The 18,480-nt window shown below is 36.7% G+C and overlaps 1 protein-coding gene across 1 annotated transcript in view; it reads left to right on the plus strand.

Annotated features, from left to right (window-relative positions):
* The first annotated feature begins 2,233 nt into the window (after positions 1-2,233).
* The window catches only part of LOC138403294 (G protein-coupled receptor 88-like), a 90,620-nt gene continuing 74,373 nt past the window's right edge, over positions 2,234-18,480 (plus strand). The window contains exon 1 of the mRNA XM_069503225.1: positions 2,234-2,575. The gene's annotated coding sequence lies outside the window, so the exon portion shown is untranslated. The remainder of the gene's footprint in view (positions 2,576-18,480) is intronic.

Below are 18,480 nucleotides of genomic sequence, written 5' to 3' on the forward strand. Positions count from 1 at the left end.
ACAATGTTTAGATCAGTATTCACTTAGATAATATCGATATTACGTAATTACTATTCTCTTACCTTCAAATCGTTATAAATAAAAAGCATTTAGATAAAATATTTCCAGAAAGTCGGCTCCACAAATTGTTTTGAAAATAAGTACCTAGCACCTAGCATGACATGGATTGTGGCAGTAACAAAGCAGTAACATTTATGTCAATGTCTGTAAATTACCTACTCTGTAAATAAATTGTCTTTATGTTGGTAACAATTAATAACACCACTGAAATGGACATAATATACACGTACGGTGGAAGAGGTGTATAAATAGTTAAATATTAACTTTGGGTCACTTTAGGGCACACTTTGTGTCAAATGGTCTTCGTGTTGATTGACACTATGTTGATAGATGTCTCATCACTACCATTTACTTCCGAGTACGCTCACAACGCTCACTGCTGCGTATCAGCAGCGCCAAAATAGCGAAGATCAAGATGCTTCAAAAGCAGGTCGGCAATCGCAAGTCCAGCGTACTTGTTTTAGTAGAGATCGGTGATGTAAATAAATTGTCTTTATGATGATGGTAACAGATAAACACCCATTTATTATTTACTTTATTATGTAGGTACATAAAACAGTTTACATAGAAACTGACCTATTTCAAATAAGTACCTAGCTGAAAAGTAAATTGGGGTCAAAGATCTTTATGTTGAGGTTGTTGATATCTTTATGTTGTCTACGTAGTAGTACTTCCAACTTCTTTGGTTGAGGCCTTTGGGGGTGGGTGGCCTTGGCATTTAGCAAAGGTAGAGTATCTTCAAACCAGCTTCAAACCATCAAACTTTTACCCTGACATTGGTGCTGCCAGGTATTGCCACCGTACTTATAAGTATGTCCATACTTCCATATGTACTTCCATACTATAATTAATCATTACCATATTATAAATGCGAAATGTGTTTGTTTGTTGGTTTGTCCTTGGATTGACGTGATTTTTGCATGGGTGTAGTTTAAGACCTGGAGACTGATATTTTATCCCAGAAAACCAAAGAGTTCCCACGGGATTTTTGAAAACTAAATCCACGCGTACGAAGTCGCGGGCTTCAGTATAGTGGGCCAATAAAATGCGCCTCATACGTATTTTAGTGAGAAGCTACTTATATATGTCTCACACCCGGCTTTACTCATGTGTTTGGACGACGTTAGCCCTGTGAAAAAGGACCCCGAAAGGGTTCAAAACTAGTCAGGCTCGTCGCGTCGACTAAACACGTGAGTAATGCCGGGTGTGAGACATGTATAATGGAAATCACTCACGTTAGTTTAAACGAGTAGCTACTTGTTTACCTTTTCAGTAAACTAAGAAAAACTAAAGTATACCTCATAGATTACCTAATGATTGCGGTCTTCACTGGCATACTCATTCAGTGTCTACATTTTTTGCTTTACTCTTTCGAAATCTTAAAGGAGTTAGTCACGCTTTAGAACACGTGGATCCAAAACAATCGCGACAAAATACGAGTTTTGATTTAAAAATACGATGATGAAAGTGTTCCTGAAGTGTAATATATAATTTGTTTTAAAGCCGTGGTATAGTTGCGACTCTGCCAAGAATTCACACGTGATTGTCACTGATTGTTTATATTTTCTGCAAAAAATTGAAACAATGGGCGCAAAAGATAGGAGCTGATGTCAGAAAAATTTAATAATTGTGATTGAAATGGAGTTTTTATTTTAATAGTTGATCACTGACTGTGCACACTGTCAGCGAGATTTCTATTTCCACTAGTTTGTCGCAGCGACAAGAGGTAACTCGCTCAGTCAATCTCTTGGCAATTAAAACATTCCCGCAGTTTATGCAGGGAGGCCTATCCGAGCGACCGCGCGAATAATCGCCCGTCACACAAAACACTCGCTCATAATCTAGCGACAAAACTGCCCCAAGTAGACACTCACTTTTCGTTGCTCACTAATTCGTTTCTAGTTTTAAGTAAAAAAAACAGGTGTTTGGCACTGTTTTATCCACTGTTTTATTGCTTTGCAAGTGATAGCTACTTACTATAAATCTTGTCGCCAGATTTCTATATCTCTGCGTTAACTTTTGACGACTGGCAAATATTTTTTTGTATATTACATCTATTTATTAACTAATCAATTTAACATACCACTTAAGTAACTAAATACCAAGAAAGAGCACTGAAGATAACTTTAGCTATTTTAAATTATATATTTTTTAAATAATTGGCGATATCTGGTCATATAGCCACTTTGCCACCTTATTTGCCCTATTCACATTTCACAACCTGCAAACCTCTATTGCCTATCAATCGCAACGACGAGCTAATCATGTACCGAAATTGCTACTAACTCTCTAACTATAAAGAAATAGCTATGAGGAGTTTGTGTGTTCTGTTCAGTTAGTTTCTGCATGTCTTCGACGGTGCACGGCCGCCCGCCCGCCCTGCGTGATACGCCGCGTAACTCGCCACCTTCGAACTGACAACACAAACTTTGAATTAAGTGCAACTGGATAATACTGTTTGAGTGAAGTGTAGTGAAAGTTGTTCGAAAGGATTGGACAAAGATTTCATTTAAAGGTAAATTATATAAATATCTAATACTTATATAATAAATTAGCTAACATATTAGCTAATTTATTAGCAAGAGTTATTTATAAATAAAACTAATCTAAGTATTAAAAAAACTTAAGTATAAAATAAACTACTTACAAACTACAATAATACCTACTATTATTTACCTACAGGTAGAGGTAAATTATTAATTTACTCTCATTCCGAAATTATGCGTAAAATAAGAAATGGAGATAGAAATATTTTAATCAGCAACTTTTAGTAGTCAAAATCTTTTTAATTGACTACCGAAAAGAACCAGCAAGAAACTCGGCGGTTGCTCTTTTCAATAATTTTGCATAAAGTAGGTACTTGTTAAAGACCAGATTTTCACGTAAATTGATTTAATAGTTAATTATTATTTATTCATAACAGTACTTATTATGCTTTGGGAACTTAAAAATAGCTATTTTTGTTGCTATTCAAAAAGTTTTAGTAGGTAGCAAACAAGTTATAGGTATTTCCGCTGTTTATAAAACTTTGGGCGGCTCTAAAGTATTTCAAAAATTTCCCAAAGTTGTTTTGTAAGAACAAACAAAAACTTCATAACTAAGGATTGAAATCAGCCCCCCAATTGTGTAAGAATAACCATTTCATGGCTATCGCAATCGTCAAGAATTCTACCCTTTGATTGGCTGTGAAAAAATGTAAACAGCGAATCAACCAATCAAAGGGCAGAATTTCTTGACGATTGCGATAGCCATGAAATGGTTATTCTTACACAATTGGGGGGCAGATTTGAACGTTAAATGAATATTTTCTGTTTCATGTTTGTCCAATTTGAGAAAAACTTGATACCTATCATATTATAAATATATTTTTAAATACCTACCAAGTTTATGTAAAGAAAAAGAAGACCTAGACTAGGTAGGTGTTACAAGATTTATGTGTAAAAATACTCTCTCTTAAACCAAAAAAAAACAATTTGAAATAAGTAATTTGCCAAAAATATAATTAAAAAATATTCTGCTCATTTTACAAAATTTATTTCAACTGTACCTATATGAAAAAAATATTATAAATATGCAAAACCACTGTCCACGTGTAAAATTTTAAGCCCTTTTACAAAATTCATTTCATACAGTTTGGCCTCAATGTGGAAATGACTGTAGCCCTGAATTAAATAAATATAAGCTATATAAAGCCTGACCAGAAATATAAAAAATGCTTGTTCTGGGAGCGCCATCACTAGTAGATAATATTATGGGCTATGGTCACTAAGATTATATGGTCTTGTTTATATTACTTCCACGGGTTTTCCGCAATATGGTGAGGTTTTTTATTTTTCTGGTCAAGCTGTATCTATACCTACTCGAGAATGTAAAAATATATGTTCTTAACGATTTGTATGTATCTATACGTACACAAAGTATGTAAATGTGAAGGAGGTGTCTGTCAACAATGGTCTGAGCCAGTTTACAAAACTCATTCCCTGATATATCACTTGTTTCAACGTTGACGGAGAGCATCGAGAGTTGAGAGTGTCCAACAGTTCTTCATAATCTGCTCAAAGCGGTGTGTAGTCTGCCAATCTGCACTTGGAAGCGTAGTGGACTATGGCCTAAGCCCTCCTCATTCAGAGAATGGACAGGTGCACACCGTGAACACATAAAAAGAAAAGTCATTGCGATGGGTTGATCATGATGATGATGACTTAATGTTTGGTACTTGTTTGCAAAAGAAAATGTAAAATATGTAGTAACTTATCCACCTTGTCCACAAGTAAAATTCTAAGCCACTTAACAAAACTCATTTCATACATTGGTTAGCACATTATAATACAGTTCTTGTCCGGGTTTAGCGCGCCCCTATGTACAGGCCCGCCCTGAATAAAATATGCCAAAGCCGTGAACCGAGTCAAGGGTCACAAAACAATTTCTGTTTGTTGTACGTACATAATGAAATAGCACTTCTGAAATGTTTGGTATTTGGTCTGGTACATAAGATAGGTATTATGTTTGAATAATATTGTAGTCTCAGGGGGCAAGTTTTATAAGTCGACCTTGTAGGTGCTATTTTAGTTTATAATTAGCTAGTTTTCCCCTGTGGCTATAGGTAGGTAACATGAAAGAAATGCGTTTGTCAAAAGATAGCTAAGAACACGTGTGAGAACATTATAATTGACATACGTACAATTGTTTATTTTGACCCAGTTACATTATTATGTTATGTGTAGTTATTATTATTGTATAATTAAGTCGTTTAGCCATAAAATAAGACTAAAATCATAAGAATATAATACCCAACACATATAACGATAGGCTAATTGCTTATCAAATTAGGAGTAGAGTTTAAGGAAATACAAATAGGTACCGACAGAACTACTTAATTCACAGGAAATGATGACAGTATTAGAACATATTTTGTCGAGTATATTATATGTAAGTTTTTATATATTATTTTTATTTAACCCTTGATAACCACCAGACCAAACCAGATCAGAAACAGTTTAAATATTATCTCACAACTGCACCGTCATTAAAAATAAAAATATATCTCCGCGACTTATTTCTCATTGCTGACCGTCATTCATGACCTTTTTCCATTAACTACATAATAGTAAGGGGTTTCTTTGGTTAATAATTATGTGGCGTATATATACACATATGTGTTTCTTATTAAGAAATGCTTCAAAGGAATAAATTAACTACCTACCTAGTACCTACTACTACTTGGAAAATAATAATCTTGTACGAAGCTGGAGAAAGTTTTATGAAATAAGTAATAGGGTCGGGAAGGTTTTGTCTCTTGAGACTGCATGTCGCTACTCATACCTATTACAGAGAGAGAGACTAGAGAGCCAGCGCGAGCCAGACCTTCGTTATTTTATAAAAGTTGAAAGTTTCTCTGTCCCCAACTCAGAGAGGAACGATCACTATGACGTTTGGATCATGGTGGCTTTGGGAGATAACATAAAAAATCTACTTACAAAACCTTTAACACCTAACACACTAAGTGACTGACAATGTATGACGTGATTTCTAATACTAATTATTCCGAAGAACATAATATAAAATAATTAGACTTTATACTTTGACGTAAGTTTTTTACACCTTTATTACCTGTTATCTCCCAAAGCCACCATGATCCAAACTTCATAGTCGCTGATCGTTCGTCCCTGTGTTGAGGACAATACGCAGAGAAACTTTCAGTTTTTATAAAATAACGAAGGTCTGGCATGCGCTGGCTCTTATTCCATTACACTAGCCTTTTCGCAAACTCGAGCATCTCTTAGATTTGCGCGGATAATAATATAAGTAGATATACCTACCTATGTTATTGTTTAAGTATGATTATTTTGAAGAGTACCTACTTGCTTATTATTCGAAAGCTTAAAGGCCGATAGTAGCAGATTTCTGAACTCTACCTAGATTTTTATTTTATTTTATTCCGATACAAGTTATCCCTTGACTGCAATCTCACCTGGTGGTAAGTGACGATGCAATCTAAGATGGAAATGGGCTTACCTGGAAGGAGTATGGCAGTTTTCAATAAACCCATGCCCCTTTGGCTTCTACACGGCATCGTACCGGAACGGTAAATCGCTTAGCAGCCGACCGAATAAGAAGCTGATATTTTATCCACTAGGCCACCGCTTCTTTCTAATCTTTTTTTTATTTTTTATTTTTTTATTCAGATACAAGTTAGCCCTTGACTGCAATCTCACCTGATGGTAAGTGATGATGCAGTCTAAGATGATAGCGGGCTAACCTGGAAGGGGTATGGCAGTTTTTATTAAACCCATACCCCTTTGGTTTCTACACGGCATCGTACCGGAACGCTAAATCGCTTAGTGGCCGACGGAATAAGAAGCTGATATTTTAACCACTAGGCCACCGCTTCTTTCTATTACTATCATACCTTTCTATTTTTGTTAGAGTAGCGATAAAGCGATACTAGTCTAGTAACTAGAAGCAAATGCTTGACATCATATAAATATTCGTCAAATGCTGATGGCCTATTTGAATATAGTTTGACTGGGTATTTCAGCAAGTGCACAATTGCTTCAATCGAGGCAACTTTACGAGTTCCGACCACGCGATATTCGGGCGTGGTCTGATGTTTTACATTAAACTAAATTCGACATAATATTTTGTCAATTAGGATATGTACTACGTACTCAAGGTAAGAACTAACGTTTCTTTTTTAAATTAGAGTTTGTTTTTTTTAATTCAGATACAAGTTAGCCCATGACTGCAATCTCACCTGGTGGTAAGTAATGATGCCGTCTAAGATGGAAGCTAATTACCAACAGTGTCTTAACCTTCGCCAGTGATGATCCATATTTAATATTATAAATGCGAAAGTGTGTCTGTCTGTCTGCTAGCCTTTCATGGCCCATCCATTCAACTGATTTTGACGAAAGTTGGTACAGCGATAGCTATAGCTTGCATCCCGGGAATGGACATAGGCTACTTTTTATCCCGGAAAATCAAAGAGTTCCCACGGGATTTTTAAAAACCTAGATCCACGTGGAAGAAGTCGCAGGCATCATCTAGTCCCACAGAACCAAAGATCAAAGAAGCTGAACACAAAAGTAACTTTGCACACCTAACGAGTTAGTTCAGAGACAGATCTTGTGGAATTACGCGAACAGAAAAATGCGCACGGATTTTCTCTTGCATGTCGTAGGTACTTAGAATCTCTGAGGATATTGCCGTTATCTGCGCGGGAAAAACATTGATGGATGAACAAGAGGATTTCCGTGCATGCATTTTTCCTTGACACTGGAAATAACAATATGAAAAAAATGATTTATCGCAAAACTAAATCATTATCACTACCCATATATTTTATACTAATATTATAAATGCGAAAGTGTGTCTGTCTGTCTGTCTGCTAGCTTTTCATGGCCTGACAGTTTAATCGATTTTGTTGAAATTTGTACAGAGTTAGCTTGCATCTCGGGGAAGGACATAGGCTACATTTTATCCCGGAAACTAAAGAGTTCCCAAAAGGCCCATAAGTTAAAAAAGTATGTAAAAGATAAAGAGCTTGTATCCCGGAAATTGACATAGGCAACTTTTTACACCGGAAAATCAAAGAGTTCCCAGGGGATTAAAAAAAACTCAAAACCATACGGGTGAAGTCGCGGGCATCATCTACTGCGAAAGTGTGTTTATTTGTTGGTTTATTGAATTGTTATTGTGGTTATTGACAGACACACGGGCAAGCTGATACACTCACATTTATGATATTAGTCTGGATATGCTTCTGAAGCTAAACTAGGATGAACCTGTGCTTCAGCTCCAGTGCCGACTCCTCTAGTAGTTTTGTTGTGAAAAACAAAAAACCGGCCAAGTGCAAGTCAGACTCGCGCACAGAGGGTTCCGTACTACAATCGTATTTTATCGACATTTTGCACGATAGATCAAAAACTATTTTGCCTAAAAATAATTAAAAATCTGTTTTAGAATTTACAGGTAAAGCCCTTTCATATGATACCCCACTTGGTATAGCAATCTTACTTTGAAAGTCGAAAATAGCAATATTTGTTCATGTAACCACTAAATTTACGGTTTTCAGATTTTTCCCCTAATGTCTGCTATAAGACCTACCTACCTGCCAAATTTAATGATTCTTGGTCAACGGGAAGTACCCTGTAGGTTTCTTGACAGACAGACAGACGGACAGATTGACAGGCAGTCAGACAGACAGACAGACAACAAAGTGATATAGGATCTTCCGAAGGGTTCCGCTTTTCCTTTTGAGGTACGGAACCCTAAAAATATCCAGATTGCACGTAAATATAGTACGGTGCTGTTTCATACGAAGGTTACATGATACTATAGTCATATAATGGCCGCGCCTCAGGTATTTACGAGAGCGGTGTACGGACAGAGGTTATTAAAAGGTAAATTCCATTACTCCGCACCCGTTGATGTCCAGTAAATCTGTGTTGTTACTTTATTGGTAAAAGATATATTATATGGTACGCGAAGGGTCGGAAAGGCAATCGGGGAGGGAATGCCCCGCATACCCGCACAGCCCCCGCGCTAACCCGGTGCGAGTAAGCGCGGGTGACGTGTGGGTGTGCGGGGCGTCCCCCGCCTCATACCCTGATTGCCATCTCGACTTGTCGCGGACGTACGTTGATAAAAAGTAATGTTGAACTTTTCTTCCAGTTTTGTTGAACTCTAGAGGAATTACCTAAAAAATCTAAATTCTAAATTATAAAATAAAGTAAGTAATTTTGACGCAACCGGTGATTTGCAGAAATATTTTATTAGGATCGGACGCTGTTTGGCAAAATTAACTCACGAATGTTTTAACCTCCGGCTTCAGTTACCTACTGTTTTATAATGCAAAGGGTACAAAGGAGCCTTTCCTTTTTTTTTGGTATAACTTGCAAACCAATTATAGCTGATTATTCTACATCTACAGGGTATTATATTTATATTTTCTCTTCAATTTTTCGCTATTTAATTAATCTGTGATCTTTTTTATAGGTACTATTTCTTTATTAATTACTAATAATATGGGATATCAACCCGTGCTTGGGACACAAAAAATCAACCAAAATCTACCAAGTTACAAGTTGCTATAATACAAACAATTACATCGCCTAAATACTTTATTTTACTAGAAACTATTTAAACTAAACTACTATACTAGAAACTATCTATAGTAAATAATACCCCAATTTTAAGATGTGTTATAGCTCATAACGTAGCGCATAGTAAAGCCTATTCGACATATTTTATTACCTAATCTGGGTCTACAGTAGACTTGAGATGAATGGGTTGTGCATTGTTACACATAGACAGCGCGGCGCGTCGCCTGAAGGCATCGGCCTACAATTTAGTTCACCAATGCTATGCTACACTGGCGCATACTTATGTGTTAGCCTTGAATCACGTAAAAATGCAACCTTGCCAAACAAAACTATTCTATTCTATCACTAGCTGATGCCCGCGACTTCGTCCGTGTGGATTTAGGTTTTTCAAAAGTCCCGTGGGAACTCTTCAATTTTCCGGGATAAAAAGTAGCCTATGTCCTTCTCCGGGATGTAAGCTAACTCTATAACAAATTTCATCAAAATCGGTTAAACTGTTGGGCTGTGAAAAGCTAGCAGACAGACAGACAGACAGACAGACACACTTTCGCATATTTTATAATATTAGTATGGATATGGATTTTTCTAGGCTTTGGTTGAAAATAAATCTATCAAGATGAAATGTAATTCTAAAGGCTCATCACTTTCAGCCGCGTACTGTAATGTGTGCTACGGGCTACGAAAAAGCTACGAAGTATGTTTTTAGCATATTATATCCATTGAATATCGCATATCGCCTTTAACAAAATACACAACTCATGATGGAAAAACTTTAACGATGTTAAAGTTTGCGTTCCAAGTATTTGTTCAATTTATTGTACAGTACAGTGGAAACAAGGTCCTGTTTTCTCTAACTTTGAGGTAAGTAATGCTTTTCTTCTAATAAGTTTGTGTTGCCAGTATCACGTTATTTGTGTTCAGAGCAAACTTTAAATTTAATTTTAGATTATATTGAACGATATTTATAAAGATAAAACAAAATAGATATTTATAAAGATAACATAAAATATTATTTTACAATTTTATACAAATAACAACAACAACAACTGGGTAACAATTGGGTATTTTGTACAAATAACATCCTCGTATATTTATTTTGACAAACAAGAGTTAGTAATACAATGCTTTAGAATAGGTATAAGTATCAAAATGCGGTTCAAAAATTGCAATGCTCTAAGACAAAAATACATTTTAACCTACATGTATTTTTGTCGTAGACTGTCTGTATTTTCAGTACTATACCTAGACTAGCTTATGCCGTAGACTTCGTCCGCGTGACACGCGTGACGTGTGAAATTTGTGTGTGACGAAGTCGCGAGCATGAGTTAGTTGTGCATAAAGTAGTGAAATTGTTATTGCTAATATATTCTAGTTTAGGTGCTTATTTAGTAAAATGGGGTTCCTTTTAGATTGCAATATAAATTATTCGATAAGCAGTTGGAAAATGGAAAAGCGTTTCTTTACACCATTTGAATAATAAAGTGAGGTTCAAACAGGGTTCAAAGGCAGTTAATTGAATAAGTTGGGACTCCAAGCCAAGCTTGAGCAGTTAGTTTATATTATGTAGTATGAGCACGTTAAACTGTATAAAGTCACATAAATAATAGAAATTTAAAGTTGATATGATCAGAATGTTGTACAGAATATGAAACATTTGTTTAACCTTTGATGTGGACCTTTTAAAATAATTGAATTCTTAATTTTCTCGTGTGTTACAAAAATATTAATTTTATTCTATTTCATAAACAACTAGCTTTGTGAATTCGTTTGCGTTGATTTCGATATTTAAATTCCTGTAGGAATCTCTTTTGCCGCGATAAAATATCCAATATGAAATATCCTATGCCCTCTTTATGATTAAAAATGAATACTTACACTTTGATGGTGCAGTGTTTTTCGTAAGATATATTAGTCAGTTAGTTTCTCCTTTTACATAAATAAGTACAGGAACATCATGCGACATAAACGTGGAAATCGTGGCATATAAACTTTTATATGCCAGATATATCCGCGACATTTTTTACACCCCGTAAAATTGTAAGCTATATAAAATTCATGGCCGGTTAATATTTTGGTCGTGGGTAAAGTCATGGCAAAGGTTATTTCTGCGTGATTCGACCTTGAGACGTCATTAATGAGCGTAATGTATTTTTATTGATTTACTGGATCCTTTGAGCACGTCCATTGTGGTTTATGATTATAGTGTTACGAAAAAACTATAAAGATTTGTGTGCCACATGGTGCTAATGGCTTATAATAACCCATAGCCAAATACATTAGGTGGATATACGAATACGTCTCGTTAACTTCCCTAAAAATACAATAAAGTCGACGATAAAACGATGTTGTGATTTGTGACTAGGACGGAGGGACAAAGCCATGTCTGTATGTATTTAAATGCTTAAGGTTAATAATAGTAGACATGGGGGTAATGTAATGTCTTACGTCACGGGCGCCAGGATAAATCCCAAGCATAACGAGGCATTTTTAGAGTAGCCCCCTTGCGCAGCGAAGGTGTTGCATCTAGAATCCTGTGGCCCTACCGCGGTTGTTTGACAGCTACAATGTCACGATCGCAATCAACTCGCTTAATTAATGCGCTCGATTGGTTAATGCTCGCTCACTATTGGCCACAATGCATTGTTGCTCATTGTTGCAACAAGAATCGCACAAATTCAGCCAATCAGAACAATTGAGATTGTAATAATGATTGATGCAGGTTTTAGACAATCGCCCCGCTGAGTGAAGCACGGGGTTTAGGGGTGCCCAAGATTAGTATTGAGCGCCCCTAAACCCCTCGCGAAGTAGGTACTAGATGATACCTGCAACTTCAGCCTCGTGGATACGGATTTTTGTAATCCCGCGGGAACTTTTTGATTATCCGGAAAAAAGTAGCCTATGTGTTAAGTCAGAGTAAAACCTATCTCCATTTAAATTTTCAGCCAAATCCATCCTGTAGTTTTTGCCTGAAAGAGCACGAGCACTTTCGCCTTTATAATATTGGTGTGATGTGATGGATTACAAAGAGAGCCCAAATCCCACGATAATACTTACTAATTATACATTTCCACGAGTTCACTGAAAGCTATTTTTTTTTCATATAATATTATTTCGTACCCGGAGACAAGTCGAGCTAAGTTTAAATAAATACACTCGCGAGTATAAATAGATGGTTTTTAGTGAAAATCGATGCAATTTTAGTGTAGCGATGCTCTCTCAGCATTGCATGGCCCGGTGACACGCTAACCTTGGCACGTCACATCGATCACATATTTAACATGTTTGCGTGACTTTTTTTCTTTCCATTGAAGCTAGGCTGTGGTACACAATATTTTCTTAGCATGTTTTCATATCGTACTTATCTACTTTAAGCCGAAGCTAAAATTTAAGGAAAAAATTACAGTGTACCTAACTGTTAACAGAGGGTTCTATCCGTCACTCGCTCCATAAAAACGTAATTTCATTCTCATTTGAATATTAAGAAACTAAAGTCAAAAAAATTTGAAGATTCGTTCTATCTACCTAACTGTTTGTTACCTTTTCACGGTCTATCTTTTTAACCAGATACTCTACAGAGAAAGCTTTCATCCCAGAAACATGCATACCTAGACTTTTTATCTTGTAAAATCAAAGATTTCCTACGGAACTTTTGAGAACCTAAATTAATGCGGACAAAGTTACGGGTGGGCATCAACTAATACAGAACAAAAGCGCAAGCGAGGCGAGCGCGATATTTTTGATATTTAAAATATAAAAAAAGATTAATTCTAGAACTAGTATATCTAGTATAGGGGGGGGGGGGTTTAACCCCCAAAACGCCTCCTGGCTACGGCCATGTGAGTAGGTAATGGGTATATGTACTTACATAATATTATTATGTGCCGAAAAATAAACTGCAATTTTTGTTTTTCGTCTAATATGCAAAAGCAAAAGTCCACAGTGGATTTGTTTACGTTTCTTGCGGTTTTTAGCGTAAAAGTTAAATATTTGATTGTTTGTAATTTTATGTCCTTTGTAAAAATTCATTTATTTATTCATCATGAACTACATACCAATATAGATGAGGCCCGTGACTTCATACGTCTTCTAAATATGCCAAGGGAACTCTTTGATTTGTCGAGTCAAAAGTGACCTATGTCCATCCCCAAATTATAGCAAGATTTTCTATTTGAAATGAAAATAATTTCAGAAATACTTTAGTATCGTACATGTACATTTTACACGTGATCCATGTTGTTATGTGATCTGATTGAGATAGATACCTATTTGTTATCATTAGATCTTGAAATGTAAACCTAGCTTGTAACCTAGACTGCGTGTAGCGGGCGGCGGCCGACGCGGCGCGGCGGCGCGGCGCGGGCGGCGTCATCGGTGTGGAACCAGACGCGATTACATGAACGAGACCATTGATGTTGGAATCCCATTTATTATTCTAGGAACGAGACCATTGATGTTGGAACCCCCCTCTTATTATTCTAGGAACGAGACCTATACCGAGAGCTATGTCACAGGCTATACATCGTCATTTTGAAATAGGTACCTACCTGCTAAGCTAAGGTATAAGTCCCGCAAATTGCTATTGCGCTGGAACCATGTCTCATTAACATCGAAATGACGTCATTTTGATGACAGCCAAAATAAAAATATACCATCAGCTCGAAACTTCAGTCTAGATCTGACGTCACTAAAATGGCGGCCACGTGCATTAGCAATTTGCAGGACTTATAAGCAAAGATACCTTTTTCGAACACCACGTTATGCGTTTGACGCCGGCTCCACACATTGGCCCCAATACTTTTCGCCCGGCGTATGGATTGGGAAATTAGCATTGGCCCCAACGTTGGAAAAGCTATCCCGCGCCACAAGTTGGGCGAATAGTGTTTGGGCCATCGTTGGGGCCAACGTGTGGTGCCGGCGTTAATTTCGGGGAGTAATCCCTACACTGTTTACGTAGGTACCTACTTTAGTAATACCTGACATATTGATTTTAAGTAGCCTATGGCCCCGTATGTCACATTTCCCGAAATATACTTGATTCACACCCCACGAAACTACGAAAGTCACGGCAATAGAAAATTAATGACCAGTTAATATTTTGGTGTATCGGTGAAGGTTATTTCAATTTGACCTTCAGAGTGTATTAATGGTGAACTAAAATTATCGATTTTTTCTTACAGGCTGTGACATTGATGATGTCTAATATAGTAGTGAGTCTGATAATAACAGCTGAAGGCTATGGTGGGTGATTTGTTCAAGGCAGCCAATATATTGGTCCAAAGTATAAAAATTATATTTATAGACACCTTGCTCCTAAATAGTCTTTGGGTGAATATAGATATGATAATAGGACGAACATCTGTTCACTGTTTTATAGTATTACATCTATTGCCGAGTAGACATTAAATCTTACATATTTTCATGGCCTACCCCCTGAAAAGATCTTGATATGTACTTATTTGGCACAAATAGCTTGGCATAGTGATCCCGGAGACGGACAAATGGTTTTTTTATCCCAAAAAATCCTACTCCATCCGGAAAACAGAATATTTAAAAAACCAATTATTCTCTGAATGGACTTAGTTTGACTACTCAGTTTGACCACTGACGCACAGTTATCATATCAAGTTGAGGGCCTCCTATCGCCAGTAAAATTATAAGATTACGTCTGACAGGGATTTTTCGTATCAAAAATTCCCTTCAAAATAATTACGGCTATGATCGGCTTTGTACTCAAAAGTTTTAAGCGCTTTGGAAATTAATTTGTTTTGAGGAATCAAGCCAGGCTTTGCTTTGATAACTTTTCAAATAATATTTTTTGTTTCCGCAACGCGTTTCGTTGTACCTAGCAGTCGTTTTAACCGATAGACTGCTGGACATAAGATTAGTGCTTGGGTATTCAATCCTATATTTTGAATCCCATGCTAAAAGATTTTTCCTAAAATATGTATGATCATTTATTACGCTTGGCATGTAGGTAGGCGGATTGGTAGCAGAGCTAGACTGATTGCACCGGTGTCGTTGTTTCGTGACATGGACCGTTGATATATACCTATCCATTAGTCTAGTCGATCTGAAATAGTTAAACTGCCCTTTGTCCACCAGAGCCTTTTTCATCAGAATGATACTTCCTGCTACCTTCTTCAAGCAGAAGAGGTTATTGTTGAAGCATACCTTACAGAGTGGCTTCAGAATTTACAAAGTCTACGGTACAGTTTTGCCATTATAAAGTAAACCACAGTTCACGTATATTCTTGATTAATTTATTTTAATTGTAATTCATGATATAAATAAAAATAAAAGGCGATGGCACGATAGGCTATCAGTTTTTCGATGCAAATGGAGCGCTCATATTACTGTTACGAATGACCCAGAATAAAAATAGGATAGAATATTTTCCACAATTAACTTTTGTCTTCTTTTGCTTTTATCAAATTCTCGAAAAATACGTTCAACGACAAGAATAAATAAGTATTATGGGGATTTAGTAGGCTTTATTTGTCTCCAAAAGATTTATTGCTAGCATCTGGGGAGCGCTTTCAGAACAGGTAGGTCTCCTTTTTTATTCATACTACAAATTCATCTGGTGAATAATTGTGGCACAAAAACAATACTTTCACTTTTTAGAGATAAGTTACCCTGGCGCTTCCACCACTCGAACATTTGCTCAAAGTAATAAAAGCGCCAGGATAGCACACATTGTCGTATGTGGCACTAGGTTAACTTATAATGGAATAAAAAATAATGAAAAATGTTCTGTCAGCCAATTGGCGAGACGAATCATCAGATAAATTTTTATTATCAAACTTTAGTCCTATACTTAGCTACCTACTGGCGATAAAAAAGTAGAACTCTATGAAAATGGGGATAAAATTGCCTGGGGTGAAATTCACAGAAGAGCTAGTTTCGATTCATATTGCGCCGTCATAATTTCCTTACGCCATAAAATAAATCAATTTTGACCTAATGAGGCAATATTTCAGCGAACGTTGCTTCGATAAATTAGAGCAGACGTCTCTATTAGTGACTATAATCTAATAAGTCTTATTACGTGAGCGGTTTGTTAATGGTGGGCACTGATTTGTGGGGAATTTACACGGGTACTCCGCTTGATTGGATAAGAACTGATTTGCACTTACATGATCATACTAGAGTAGACCTAGGCTTGCCAAGTCACTTCTGGTTGTAGAAATAGTTATGAATATACAGAACCCGTGGCTCGATTGCATGTGGCTAGAATGACAGCTACAATGTCACGATCGCAATCACCTCTGATTGGTTGACGCTCGCTCACAATTGGCTATAATTCATTATTGCAACAATAATACCATAAATTCAGCCAATCACAACAATTACGATTGTAATAAATAATGATTGATGCAGGTTTTACGAAATCGACCTGTTGGTTATATATTATATTGGGAATGGTATGACTGAATAGAAAAAGACAGATGAGAATACAGGTGCTCTCCACAGTCGCGTCAATATGAGTAGAAGCATGGTATTGAAATCAACATTAGGTATTATGGGCACGACCATACTCAAGAGCGAGAAGCGTGATGTGTGAACAATGCGGATCAATGTATGGTATTAGTTTAGGTATGTACGCATGAAAATGCTTCAAAATTTGGCTTTAAATAGAGCTAATTTGCAAAAGTAATATAATTTAGAATATTTAATGTTATAGGGCATAGATAAGTAAATAAGCGTGGATTAATTTTTTTTAATCATATGGATCTCTTTATGTTTCCGGGATAAAAAGTAGTCTATAATGTTATACCCGTTTCCGGGAGGTAATCTTTTTACTAAATTTAGTCAAAATGGATGGCCGTGAAAAGGCAACAGACAGACAGACTCATTTTCCCATTTATAATGTTAGTATGGATTAAAAAATATGTTAGTGACAGCCCTATGATAATAGGGCGGAGTTATATATTAGCCCTGACAATTGGCTCTACATTTACTGTGAGTTGCTACTGCTTAGAAAAGAAAAAAAAAACTTTTGTAAAACGTCCTTTGCAACTAATTGTTAGTCTTCAATAATTAAAGTTTGAACTGGAGACGAACGAGGGCGTAGATAATTCGATGTCTTTAGCTATTTTTAGCAATTCCCAGTGATTTTTATTTAAACAAGAGTACATTTCAGTTATACATTACATTTCAGTTATATCTTATCCATGTCCACACTAATAATAGATTTTGATAGGTACAGAGTTATAGCTTACATCCCGGGGTTAGGCCCATAATATTTCCCTTTCTTCTTCAAATACACATAGATATAGCTTGTGTTCTCCATATAATTTGAGAGAATACACTAGGTTAGAATGCTTGGTGTTACAGTAAATGGGTTGGTGTTACATCTTTTTTGGTAGACTGTATTGTGTCATGTATAAACAGCTGAAGTTTTCCACCAGACCACACATTAGGCAATTTAGAAAAGTTTTCCCAAAATTTTCCTTTCGTAGGCGGTCAATTATGTTCACCACAGCGCGGTTCCAGAAAGGTCGTTAGTCCACGAATTTCGGACTGGAAATGACCTTTTTGTTGTTTGTAATTCTTGTGAAGACGAAGTAAAGGTACATTTGTTAGGGCTCCTTTTCTTTGGGGTAATAACAGAGCTCGGGGTTAATTATATACTCAAATTTTACGTCGCGTCGTCAGCACTAAACCTACACAGGTAACTATTATTAGGTTCATTTCTTATTTGATTCTTCTTTATGACACAGTACTAGAACAACATAAGCTGTGATAGCCTAGTGGTTAGGATGTCCGCCTTCTAATCGGAAGTCGGGGGTTCGATCCCGGGCACGCACCTCTAACTTTTCGGAGATCTTTAACGGCGAAGGAAAACATCGTGAGGAAACCTGCATGCCTGAGAGTTCTCCAAAACGTTTTCAAAGGTGTGTGAAGTCTACCAATCCGCGCATGGCCAGCGTGGTAGACTATGTCCAAACCCTTCTCACTCTGAGAGGAGACCCGTGCTTTGTAGTGAGCCGGCGGCGATGGGTTGATTATGATAATGATGATAAGAACAAGAAAACATCCGCCTGCAAATTAGGATTTCGGCATGGACATAATATAATACCCAAGTCCATGTATTTCAGTAAATAATTATTTTATCCCGTTTCCGGTGTAACTTAGTTATAACTAAAGAGAAGTAGATATAGTGAAAAAAATAGAACAGAGAAGGAACAAAGAATAGGAGTCTTTAAATGCTTGCCTGTTACAGTTGTATTTTTTCGTTTTTCGAACGATGCAAACGGACGGACGGATGGCCGTCCGTCAGTCCGTTTGATTTATCGTGCAAAATGTCGAAAAT

Source organism: Maniola hyperantus, chromosome 15 (genome assembly GCF_902806685.2).
Source record: "Maniola hyperantus chromosome 15, iAphHyp1.2, whole genome shotgun sequence".
In the NCBI taxonomy this organism is placed as follows: Eukaryota; Metazoa; Arthropoda; class Insecta; order Lepidoptera; family Nymphalidae; genus Maniola; species Maniola hyperantus.